Genomic DNA, 13,926 nt, shown 5'->3' with positions numbered 1-13,926 from the left:
GTTATGCCTAGAACCATCTTACGCCCTCCCTATCAGTAAGCTGTAGCCAGCAGCCGTCTTGGGAAGTACTTCCCTCCTTACTTAGGAGTGTTTAAGTGATACCTGGAACCATCTTACACCCTCCGTGTTAGTAGGTTGTAGACAGCAGCTGCCCAGTGAGGTACCAACATCCTGTACAGCCTCTGTATCACGATTTCTGGTCTTACTCTCATTAAAACAAAGCTTACATACTAGTCTTGTTTCTCCTGTGATGCATAATGCACAAACCCTTCTCTGTTATGTTCTTCCCTTCCTATTCACGTACCACAACTCTTTGATCCTGAATCATATTATTCGTTCCAGCTGTATCCTCACCCAATTTCCCCTTCTTTTCCAACAGCAGTATTTTTCCTTTCATCACAAAGATTCTTTAGATTTCTCTTTTCCATTTTCCCTTCCCTCTTGACTCTGTGCCTCACTGTGGACCTTTGCACTTGCCTGGAACCTTCAACAGAAATCAGATACAATATTTTTTTTTCTTTCTTTATCAAATCACATAAACAAGACAAGCATAAGGTAAATCAACCCTGACAAGTTTTTGCTGATTTTTGCTTTTCTTGGGGAAACAAAAAAAGTGTATCTTGCCACATCCATCATCCACCCTATAATGAGTTCCTTTACACCCACTTGATGTCCTTATACCAAGTTTATTGCCAGTGTTCATCCACCCATCTGACCTCCCCATACTGAGCCACTCCCCAGTCCCCTCATACCTATCTGTTCTCCCTATGTTGAGTTATCCCTCATTTCCCATGTAACGAGCTACTTCCCATTCCCCACCTACTGATCTGGCCTCCCAATACTGAGTTACTCTTAGTCCTCACCTACGAATTTGGCCTTCCCATGCAGAGGTACTCCATATTTCTCACCCACCAACCAAGCCTTCCGATACTGAACTACTTTCCAGTCCTCGCCCATTCACCTGGCCTCCCCATACTGACCTACTTCCCAGTTTCCTTGGCCTTAATGTCACATATCCTTATGCTGCAGAGGGTACAGAAATGAGCACTGAAATTCGTCCTTAAAGAAAGAAACTCATGAATTAGAAATACTGAGAACAAACGTTTGCGACAACTTGGAACCATCTTGAAAAAAAGAACTACACAGAAAATATGGCAGAAACTGGAAGACATCCGACACAAACCTCTGGTACTGCCAAGACCTAGAAAGCGACACAAATATGTAACACATCTGCTTCCGTCGGAGCCTCATGACCCTGAGAGAGACACCACTCCTCATTGCACTCCATGAACCCTTCTTAGCCTGGCTTACCTCTCCGCCTCACCAGCACACAACATCAGTACAGACACACACACACACACACACACACACACACACACACACACACACACACACACACACACACACACACGCACTCCTATCACACGGCGGGTGTACAGATAAAGTATTAGGTACTTCTCTTCATTAGTGTACTCAAACCAGTAGACCCACACCAAACAGCTTTTTACTATACGACAATCATCTGTTTTCCTTTATCTTCTCCATCCAGCATTCACGTATCCACTTCACCACTCCTTAGAAATTAGAGATAAAAATGCATAGGAAAGTAAGTACACTGTCCAAAAATTACACGCTCCAGATGTCTGTAAGACAAAGTTTACGAATGAATTGACTTGCGAAGCTTAACATAACTCAGCTTAAGTTTGGACAGTTTTGTTATTTGCATTACGAAGAATACTCTCGTTATGATTCTTAATCACAGTCTCAGCGTCTAACACAACATTTCATGTCTAACGGAGCTGCATATACGAGGATCAATCAAAACCAAAGGAGAACATTTCGTGATAGAAGTATTTTCCAGAGAGCAAAATCCTATTAAAGTAATCAGAAATTACACTTTGGATCAATTGTTGTTGATGTACCAAGCTCAATAAGTCGTGTATATGATTCTTTTGATCATGTCCTGCGGTGCATCGCCAGTAGATGGCGCTACTTTTGGTAGTGTAGCTGGCTCTTGCCTCCGCCGCAGGCAGCACTGTGTACAAAGTTCTAGAGTCACGACCAACCGCAGGTATGTACAGTAGTACCGGGGTGTTGAAGGCCCTGCATCTGGGTCAACAATAAAGCCTGAAGACCACGACAACAAGCCATTAAGAAACACTGAGAGACGTGCAAGTACATGAGCAGGGGCTGCTAGGAGACCCCCATGAGTGAATCAATTTCAGAGACGTTGATTGGCCTAAGGGATGACGAGGGTCTTTCGTATTTAATTAAAAGGTTGTAAGTTGTCCTCCCGTCGATGTCTAGGGCCTGCAGGTGTGACTGAGGGACGTTGAAAGGACTTCAGTAACTCTTGTTGGTGCGTCATTACATGGACGTCAATGATCTTACGGGAACGTTGCTGTGCGAGGATAAAGAGTTGCTGAAAAAACATATTGATAAGGATAGCCTGAGGAATGGCTAAGATGCATTAACAAGTAGGCCTCGGGGAACCCACAGATACATTTCTAAAGGAATGATGAGGATCCTGGAAAGTAAACCAAGAACTGTCGAGGTTTTAACTGCAAGATAGTAATGAGCAGTCAAGCTGGGATGGTTACACAACGTGCATTTGCGAAGGGCGGCGGATAGCCAAGCTGACCTGTGTCCACCATTTGTGATAACTCATGATTTTGGAAAAAACAAACACGATTTTTGGGGCTAGATTCCTTTTAGTAAGGTTTGGAAATTGGCTGTTTGTACTGAATACCATTATCTCTACTGTCTTTGAGATGAGAGTAAAGAAAGTCCAATGTGAGCATCATTTTACCTGTGAGCAACACAACAATTCGATACTGTCTTCCATCTCTGCATTGTGTCTTGATCAAACAAACCTTCCACTCAGTCCACATCTTTAACTAAAGTTTCCTTATTCAACAAATATTTCCATCCAGTTTTTACTGTCAAAATTCTTCAATTATATCAAAATCATAACACGTTATCCAAGGTAAGATAATTACTGTAAACTCAGAATCTCATCATATTCAAATCTATAAACTAGTTGACTAAGTAGAAAAGTTAAATCTGAATAAGTCCACTGGACATAATGGCTTTTATCCAAGAGTAATTAACCCAATGAACTGACAAATAGCATTTCTGATCCATCAGAATATCAAAAAAATATTCAAGGGAGAAAATTGCCAAACGCCTGAAACCCCATCAGCTTACGAAAAAGGAAGCTAGAAAACGTGCCTTAGATGATTCTCGCCAGTTTGAATAAATATTTTGTGACTAACTTGTAATAAACTGATACTGTATTTGACGATTATTAATGTGTGTCAAATTTCTACATTATATCAGTCAAAGATTCCGTGGAAAAAGTATTTGAAAATCTCGAAACGCTGAGACATAATGTTTGTAAGGTGTTATTTTCAAATCTTTTAATCCTTAAGGGACAAGTGTGACCTTTAGTTAAGAGAAAACGGGGATACGAAGTTGACAAACAGAAAACAGGGATACTAAGTTGGCAAACAGAAAACGAAAACACTAAAAGTTTTCTTTCGGGAAAGCACTTATCTCTTACATGAAAACAACCCAGCACCAAGACCAGCCACTTTCCACAGGAGTCATATCAGATACGAATTTCAGTGCCCACACGAGAACTGCACGCCCCTTTCGTCGTATATCGGCTTGACGACCACTGAATAGTCCTGACGTCTTCCCTGTCATTTACAGTCAGGGAACACGAAGACACACACCTGAGATTCTGCCACACCACCACCCGCACGAAGGAGATGTTGGAGAAAAGAACGTCCATATTATATCTTTCACCTGATCCTAAACGTCTTCAGATGTTCGAAGCCCTGCAGACTGATGATCTTTTCCTGTTACTTAGTTCTCAACGTCTGACTTGTACTAGGTAGAGCATGACGAGAACTGGTCAGACAAGGGAGTAGCTGCCTAACGTATTCATCCCTCACTGGTCAATACTTTTTTTTATCTTTGTTTGCATAAAAATCTTACTGTCCTTACACTTGAGAATGACAAGAGTCACGAAACGTTGTTTTATGTTGTGTTACTGTATACCTCAGAAGAAACATACAACTAACTTCTAATTGAGTTAGGTTCTACCGCTGCCATGAACTTTAGCCAGCCTGTTAGTAACCTACCTAAGCAGTATAAGAGAATTTTCAGACAAGGTAAGAGCATCAGCAAGAAACTGATAAATGCTGAATTAGCACTTCAGTTTGGCCGATATAGTCTGTTTAAATGACCAGGTAACTGTTTTCTTTATCAGATTCTGATTTTCCCAGGTTGTCCAACATTTCTTTTTAAAGGGATGTGGAGGTTGTGTAAAATACCTCCAAGAGTTGTCTCAAGGTTTCGATCTGAATCCATCAATTCATCTTCAGGAGCAGGAGGAGAGGTCAGGGGAGCAGTTGGAAATCATTTTGAGTGGCTGGGTAAGGCTATGTAATGCCTGTAAGCAAAAGGACATGTAAAGGTGTGCGCTCATTAGTTGTAACGTGATGCTGGGGCGTGTAGCAGTACTATCTTCTCTTGGTCCGTGTTCTGATTGCTGATTTTTGGGTGTTGTTCTTTGATAACTAGTGCTTCGGCGATACGTAGGCGTCTTGTGACTCGCTCATGGCTTAGTATCCTTGCAGATTTAACAATCGTCTCGTGTGAAGGGAGTGTTATGCTTCTTGGTGATATGTAGATTGATGGAGCCTTGTTGTACATGTAAGGTGAGTCTTCTGGAGTGTGCAAGTTGTGCTGCCCACGTAAGTCATGTCGGTAAGGAGCTCACAGTTTCCTTGTTGACATTTGAATTCATAAATCACGTTGCATTCTTAAGATGTGTCTTGTGTTTGTATAGTTGGTGGTTCATGATGAGGTTGCTTTTGTATGTTTGTTTCTGTAACAGATAGTTAGCTCGACTTTGTTGTCTTGTGTTGTTTGGCTGATGTTCTGGAGGCGGTGTCTCGTGGTACACACCAGCAAGTCGTCCATTGGAACATTAGGAAAGATTGACTTCATGCTAAATGTACTAGTGTATATTTGTGCTTTACATGAAGGTTATCTAATTTGTTTCGGAGATCCTCGTTATCTTTCATGTTTAGCTGTCTGTGGAGCTTGGTAAGCACACTCTCCCGTGTCTCCGGCTTCTATCATCGAAATAATAAAGGTTTGCATCGAGGTATGCAAGTTTGTTTTTAGTATGAGTGCTATCTATAAAGATTCGGCATAGAAATGGGAAATCCCTTTAACGCCGTGTTGAGTAATCTCTACATGGAGTTCCTCGAAGTTAAAACTCACCCCAGCATCATACCAACAGGTGCTAAATGGTTTCGTTATGTAGATGGCGTGGTCTGCATATGGTCGAATATGATGATATCGGCGATTTTCTCTCTAGATTCAAAAGCTTAGTTGCTTTCTCAAGATAAAACTGTGAAGAAGAAAATGAGGGGTAACTTGCCTTTCTAGGAGTTATGGTGCACGGACATATAAACCAGTTTAAGTTCAGCATTTTTAGAAAACCTACAAATGTCTGCTCATATATACACTTCTACTCTGCTCACCAAGATAAAGTAAGACAACCCGTGTTCACCTCAAAGCTGCTTCGCACATACTACATTTACATCTTAGAATTTCTTGATACATGGTAGATTCATTAAACTGCATCTTCCTTCGAATACCCTAAGACATTCATTGACAAGTCTTTGTGCAGCGCAAGAGAGATATTTTTCAACTTAAAAGCCAAGAAACCTTATAGCACTCAAAATTTTCTATTCCTATCGTATCACAGCAACTTCCTAGGACTTCCCTAACTATATCAAGAATTTAATATCAATATTGCATTTAGGACCATCAGTCCAGGGAGAAACTTGCTCATAAAAAACTCAGCTGAAAATTTCAATGGTTGTATTTACCGGATACTATGCAAACAATGGAGCAAAATTTTCCTGGGACAAATTGAAAAAGAATTCAGTTTAAGAATGAAGCAACATCAGTACAGTATTTGAGTTGCACAAGAATCAGTCGCTTTATTCCTGCACAGACGAGACTTTTCCCATTCTTTGAAGTGAGCCAGTGCTCAGAAAACTGTATCTTATTACTCAACCGTAGATAAGAATATCAAAGAAACGAGCGTTCTCAAATACAGCTATCATGGTAAACTCATCATCAGTCTAGGTATGTACAAATTAGGTCTGTTCATAATCAAAAGGACTGTCGACATAATCAGGCTTATGTACTAATCCATGACCCCGACCTTTGGCTTTAATCACCCGTCACATTCCTTTAGTGACCTGACCCATGTCTTCGGTGGCCACATTCCTTACTTGACGTTCCCGCCTGTCTCTCATATTCCTATGAGTCCACGGGGTAAATGAAACACGATAAGTTCCCAAGTGCACTTTCGTGTAACAATCACAACATCAGGGGAGAAACAAGAAAGAAATGTAAGTCATTGATATACAACGAAAAGACGTAGCTAGGACGCCATTTGGTAAACAAGTGACTGTCGAAGACAAACAAAGAGCGTATCATAAACTTATGTTGACCAGATGGGGAATTGTTTACAAATTTTATAATCGATGAAGCTATCAATTTGTATAGACCTTCACTAATATTAAGGTTATAATTCTTTGTGTACATATCTAATAATAGGAGATTCAATGATATTTCTCAGTTAATAACTGGGATATTATTACTCCAGTCAATACAGTTATCATAGTTTTTAACGTGGTTAAACAAGGCATTGGATTCTTGTCCCGTTCTTATACTATATTTATGTTGCTTAAGTCTAGCAAAAAGATCCCCACAAATCTGCCCAACATAAAACTTATCACAATTTCTACATGGCAATTTACAGATGCATCCAGGAAAACTTTCTGGTGAGTTCCTGATTAAGATACTCTTTATAGTATTACTGTTGCTGAAGGCGACCTTTAATATTAAAGGATTTAAGCAACATGGGAAGTAAAGTAAAGTTATTATTTAAAGGGAGAACTAAAAGATTCTTGGTGTCAATGGGAGGCTTGGGTTCAACTCCATAAAATGATTTCATTAACTTAAAGGATTTATCAGTGAAAGATCTAGGGTACTTTAACTCAGATCCAATAGTATATATCTTCTCCAACTCATCATCAATAAACTCTGGACTGCAAATACGTAATGCCCTTAGGAACATAGACTGAAATATTAATGATTTAACTCTGTCATGTTGAGATGAGTAATAATGGATATACGAGTATACATTGGTAGGTTCTCTGTATATGCTAAACTTATACTTGCTTCCTTGCCTATGGATCATGCAGTCTAAAAATGGTAACATATCATTATTTTCATTTTCTATAGTAAATTTGATGGAAGGTACTAAATTGTTAAGTAAGGGGAGAAATATTTGTAAATTTTCATTTGTTGGCCAAACACAAAAACCATCATCCTTTTGTAATTCTAGGAATTTTGTTTCAAAGAATTACATGTAAAGATTACTTAGTACAGGTGAAAGAGGGTTACCCATTGCCATACCAAATTTTTGAGCGTAATTTTCTCATTGAATTGAAATACACAGTCTTTTATACATTTCATCAGTTAAAAAAAGAAAAAAAAACAGACTTTGAAACAGGTGAATGAATATCATCCAAAACATCAAATAAATATTCTAAGAGGTCATCAACTTTTGTGAACAGTGAGGAAACATCAAAGCTAACAAGTTTGAAATCAAAATAAACATCGATATTATTAAGCTTCTTAGTTAAATCAACATTTTTCATGATATCAGAATTTGATATCTTACCCATTAAAGGGCTTGATAAAGAAACTAACCATTTTGACAATTTATATGTGATGGAGCCTACTGAACTCACGATAGGTCTTGCTGAAAATTTGGTTTATGTGTTTTGATAAGTCCATACATATATGGCAATGAAGGGGGCAAATATGACAAACTTTTGATAAGAGAACCATTACCTTTCAACAACAACTTCCATTCTTTACTGAGATGAGAATTAACTGCCTCTAGGGAATTCTTACTGAGTTTAGAATACGTTGTGTCATCACTTAAAAGATCATTCAGTTAAGATAATTAATTACTTTGTCCATAATCACAACAGTGTTAGCCTTATCTGCTTTAGCAATATGTACATCATTGTCTTTTTTAAAAGTGTTAATAGCTCTTACAAATATTCTAGGGCAATCAGGATCCACTGGTTTTGATAAATTGGCATAAACTAAACCCTTACAAATGTTAATTTCATCAAGAGATAATTCATTGTACTTCTCTCAATTACAAAAAGACTTTGTGACATCAACACAGCTGGCTTCCCTGTTAGAGCATACGAAACTAACACACACAACGAGTCCTTATCTAGCTGTTTATTTGACTGGTTTCTCACAAAAGAAGGGTTCGTGTTCTTAGTCCTATCATGTTTTCAATAAGATGGTCCAACTTACAATTCAGTTTCATTTGTAGCCTATCGCGTTCACTTCTTAATCTTTAATGTAAATGTTGCCTTTAGCAACAATAATACTATAAAGAATATCTTAATCAGAAACCACCAGAAAGTTACACTGGATACATCAATAATGTGCCATGTGGAAATTGTGATAAATTTTATATTGGGCAGACTGGTAAGGTTCTTTCTATTATACTTAAGCAACATAAATATAGCATGAGAACAGGACAAGAATCAAATGCCTTGTTTAATCACGTTAAAAACTATGATCATAGTAATGACTGGAGTAATGCCATCTCAATTATAAACTCTAACTCCAGTAACACGAATAACATAATCGAATCTTCTGTTAGCAAATACACAAAGAATTATAACCTTGATATTAGTGAAGGCCTATAAAAATTGGATAGCATTATTGCTGATAAAATTTGTAAACAATTCCCCTTCTAGAACACATAAGTTTATGATACCCTCGTTGTCTGTCATGGACAATCACTTGTTTATCAAATGGCGTCCTAGCTACGTCTCTTCGTTGTATATCAACTGACTTAACAATATCAACGTTACTTTTGATTTCAAACTTGTTAGCTTTGATGTTTCCTCACTTTTCACAAAAGTTCCAGGTGATGACTTTTTAGAATATTCATTTGATGTTTTGGATGATATTCATTTACCTGTTTCAACATCTTTTTCATTGAACTGATAATATTGTGTATAAAAGACTGTGTATTTCACTTCAATGAAGATCATTATGCTCAAAAATTTGGTATGGCAGTGGGTAACCCTCTTTCACCTGTACTAAGTAATCTTTCTATGGAATTTTTTGAAAAAAAAGTTACTAAAGGATATCTTACCTTCTAATTCAATTTGGTTTAGGTATGCAGATGATGTTCTTTGTGCTTGGCCAACAAATGAAAATTTACAAATTACTTAACAATTTAGTACCTTCCATCAAATTTACTGTAAAATAAGGAAAATAATGGTATGCTATCATTTTTAGATTGCATGATCCATAGGCAAGGAAACAAGTTTCAGAAGTGGTAGAGGATGTGTCGATCAGGTTTTGCTTTGAAGAATGTGGGAATTACTTAGAAAAACAGATTTAGCATTTATGGATCTGGAGAAGACATATGATAGAGAAAGAAACTAACCATTTGACAATTTTGACAGCAATGAAGTTGCTGTTGAAAGGTAATGGTTCTCTTATCAAAAGTTTGTTATCTTTGTCCCTTTCATTGCCATATATGTATGGACTTATCAAAACACATAAACAGAATTTTCCATTGAGTTCAGTAGGCTCCATCAAATATTGATTGTCAAAATAGATACTTTCTTTATTAAGCCCTTTAGTGGGTAAGACATCAAGTTCTAATATCATGAACAATGTAGATTTAGTAAACAAGCTCAACAATATCAATGGTAATTTTGATTTCAAACTTGTTAGCTTTGATGTTTCCTCACTTTTCACAAAAGTTCCAGTTGATGACCTTTTAGAATATTTCTTTGATGTCTTGGATGATATTCACTTACTTGTTTCAAAGTTTGTTTTCATTGACTGATAAAACTGTGTACAAAAGACTGTATTTCAATTCAATAGAGATTATTATGCTCAAATATTTGTTATGGCAATGGGTAACCCTCTTTCACCTGTACTAAGTAATCTTTAAATGCAATTCTTTGAAACAAAATTATTAAAGGATATCTTACCTTCTAATGCAATTTGGTTTAGTTATGTAGATGATGTTCTTTGTGTTTGGCCAACAAATGAAAATGTACAAATATTTCTCGCCTTACTTAACAATTTAGTACCTTCCATCAAATTTACTGTAGAAAATGAAAATAATGGTATGTTACCATTCCTAGATTGCATGATTCATAGGCAAGGAAACAAGTTTAAGTTTAGCATAGACAGAATACCTACCAATGTATGCTCATATATCCATTATTACTCATCTCAACATGACAGAGTTAAATTATCATCATTTCAATCTATTTTCCTTAGGGCATTACGTATTTGCAGTCCAGAGTTTACTAATGATGAGTTTGAGAAGATATATTCTTTTGGATCTAAGTTAAAGTATCCTAGATCTTTCATTAATAAATTCCTTAAGATAGCAAAGAGATTATGTTATAGAGTTGAGCCCAAACCTCCCATCGACACCAAAAATCTTTTAGTTCTCCCTTTTGATAATAATTTTACTTTGCTGCACATGTTCCTTAAATCCGCTAATGTAAATGTTGTCTTCAGCAACAATAATACTATAAAGAATATCTTAATCAGGAATTCACCAGAAAGTTCGCCTGGATGCATCTATAAAGTGCCATGTAGAAATTGTGATAAGTTTTATGTTGGGCAAACTGGTAAGGATCTTTCTGTTAGACTTAAGCAACATAAATATAGTATAAGAACGGGAAAGAATCAAATGCTTTGTTTAATCACGTTAAAAACTATGATCATTGTACTGACTGGAGTAATGCCATCTCAGTTATTAACTCTAACTCTATTACCACGAGAAATATCATTGAATCTTCTATTATTAGATACATAAAGAATTATAATCTTAATATCAGTGATGGTCTATACAAATTAGATAACATTATTGTTGATAAGATTTGTAAAATGATAAATTTATGATACGCTCGTTGTCTGTCTTGGACAATCCCGTGTTTACCATATGGTGCCATAGCTACGTCTCTTCGTTGTCTATCAACTGACTGTTATATTTCTCTCTTGTGTCTCCCCTGATGATGTGACTATTACACGAAAGTGCACTTGGGAACTTATCGTGTTTCATTTTCCCCGTGGACTCATAGGAATATCTTGATCACGCGCAAAATTTTGATCATTTCCAATATATATATATATATATATATATATATATATATATATATATATATATATATATATATATATATATATATATATATATATATATATATATATATTTTTTTTTTTTTTTTTATACTTTGTCGCTGTCTCCCGCGTTTGCGAGGTAGCGCAAGGAAACAGACGAAAGAAATGGCCCAACCCCCCCCATGCACATGTACATACACACGTCCACACACGCAAATATACATACCTACACAGCTTTCCATGGTTTACCCCGGACGCTTCACATGCCTTGATTCAATCCACTGACAGCACGTCAACCCCTGTATACCACATCGCTCCAATTCACTCTATTCCTTGCCCTCCTTTCACCCTCCTGCATGTTCAGGCCCCGATCACACAAAATCCTTTTCACTCCATCTTTCCACCTCCAATTTGGTCTCCCTCTTCTCCTCGTTCCCTCCACCTCCGACACATATATCCTCTTGGTCAATCTTTCCTCACTCATTCTCTCCATGTGCCCAAACCATTTCAAAACACCCTCTTCTGCTCTCTCAACCACGCTCTTTTTATTTCCACACATCTCTCTTACCCTTACGTTACTTACTCGATCAAACCACCTCACACCACACATTGTCCTCAAACATCTTATTTCCAGCACATCCATCCTCCTGCGCACAACTCTATCCATAGCCCACGCCTCGCAACCATACAACATTGTTGGAACTACTATTCCTTCAAACATACCCATTTTTGCTTTCCGGGATAATGTTCTCGACTTCCACACATTCTTCAAGGCTCCCAAAATTTTCGCCCCCTCCCCCACCCTATGATCCACTTCCGCTTCCATGGTTCCATCCGCTGATAGATCCACTCCCAGATATCTAAAACACTTCACTTCCTCCAGTTTTTCTCCATTCAAACTCACCTCCCAATTGACTTGACCCTCAACCCTACTGTACCTAATAACCTTGCTCTTATTCACATTTACTCTTAACTTTCTTCTTCCACACACTTTACCAAACTCCGTCACCAGCTTCTGCAGTTTCTCACATGAATCCGCCACCAGCGCTGTATCATCAGCGAACAACAACTGACTCACTTCCCAAGCTCTCTCATCCCCAACAGACTTCATACTTGCCCCTCTTTCCAAGACTCTTGCATTTACCTCCCTAACAACCCCATCCATAAACAAATTAAACAACCATGGAGACATCACACACCCCTGCCGCAAACCTACATTCACTGAGAACCAATCACTTTCCTCTCTTCCTACACGTACACATGCCTTACATCCTCGATAAAAACTTTTCACTGCTTCTAACAACTTTCCTCCCACACCATATATTCTTAATACCTTCCACAGAGCATCTCTCTCAACTCTATCATATGCCTTCTCCAGATCCATAAATGCTACATACAAATCCATTTGCTTTTCTAAGTATTTCTCGCATACATTCTTCAAAGCAAACACCTGATCCACACATCCTCTACCACTTCTGAAACCACACTGCTCTTCCCCAATCTGATGCTCTGTACATGCCTTCACCCTCTCAATCAATACTCTCCCATATAATTTACCAGGAATACTCAACAAACTTATACCTCTGTAATTTGAGCACTCACTCTTATCCCCTTTGCCTTTGTACAATGGCACTATGCACGCATTCCGCCAATCCTCAGGCACCTCACCATGAGTCATACATACATTAAATAACCTTACCAACCAGTCAACAATACAGTCACCCCCTTTTTTTAATAAATTCCACTGCAATACCATCCAAACCTGCTGCCTTGCCGGCTTTCATCTTCCGCAAAGCTTTTACTACCTCCTCTCTGTTTACCAAATCATTTTCCCTAACCCTCTCACTTTGCACACCACCTCGACCCAAACACCCTATATCTGCCACTCTGTCATCAGACACATTCAACAAACCTTCAAAATACTCATTCCATCTCCTTCTCACATCACCACTACTTGTTATCACCTCCCCATTTACGCCCTTCACTGAAGTTCCCATTTGCTCCCTTGTCTTACGCACCCTATTTACCTCCTTCCAGAACATCTTTTTATTCTCCCTAAAATTTACTGATAGTCTCTCACCCCAACTCTCATTTGCCCTTTTTTTCACCTCTTGCACCTTTCTCTTGACCTCCTGTCTCTTTCTTTTATACTTCTCCCACTCAATTGCATTTTTTCCCTGCAAAAATCGTCCAAATGCCTCTCTCTTCTCTTTCACTAATACTCTTACTTCTTCATTCCACCACTCACTACCCTTTCTAAACAGCCCACCTCCCACTCTTCTCATGCCACAAGCATCTTTTGCGCAATCCATCACTGATTCCCTAAATACATCCCATTCCTCCCCCACTCCCCTTACTTCCATTGTTCTCACCTTTTTCCATTCTGTACACAGTCTCTCCTGATACTTCTTCACACAGGTCTCCTTCCCAAGCTCACTTACTCTCACCACCTTCTTCACCCCAACATTCACTCTTCTTTTCTGAAAACCCATACTAATCTTCACCTTAGCCTCCACAAGATAATGATCAGACATCCCTCCAGTTGCACCTCTCAGCACATTGACATCCAAAAGTCTCTCTTTCGCACGCCTGTCAATTAACACGTAATCCAATAACGCTCTCTGGCCATCT

This window comes from Panulirus ornatus, chromosome 28 (assembly GCF_036320965.1).
Source record: "Panulirus ornatus isolate Po-2019 chromosome 28, ASM3632096v1, whole genome shotgun sequence".
In the NCBI taxonomy this organism is placed as follows: Eukaryota; Metazoa; Arthropoda; class Malacostraca; order Decapoda; family Palinuridae; genus Panulirus; species Panulirus ornatus.
Note: the sequence above shows the minus strand (reverse complement) of the source record.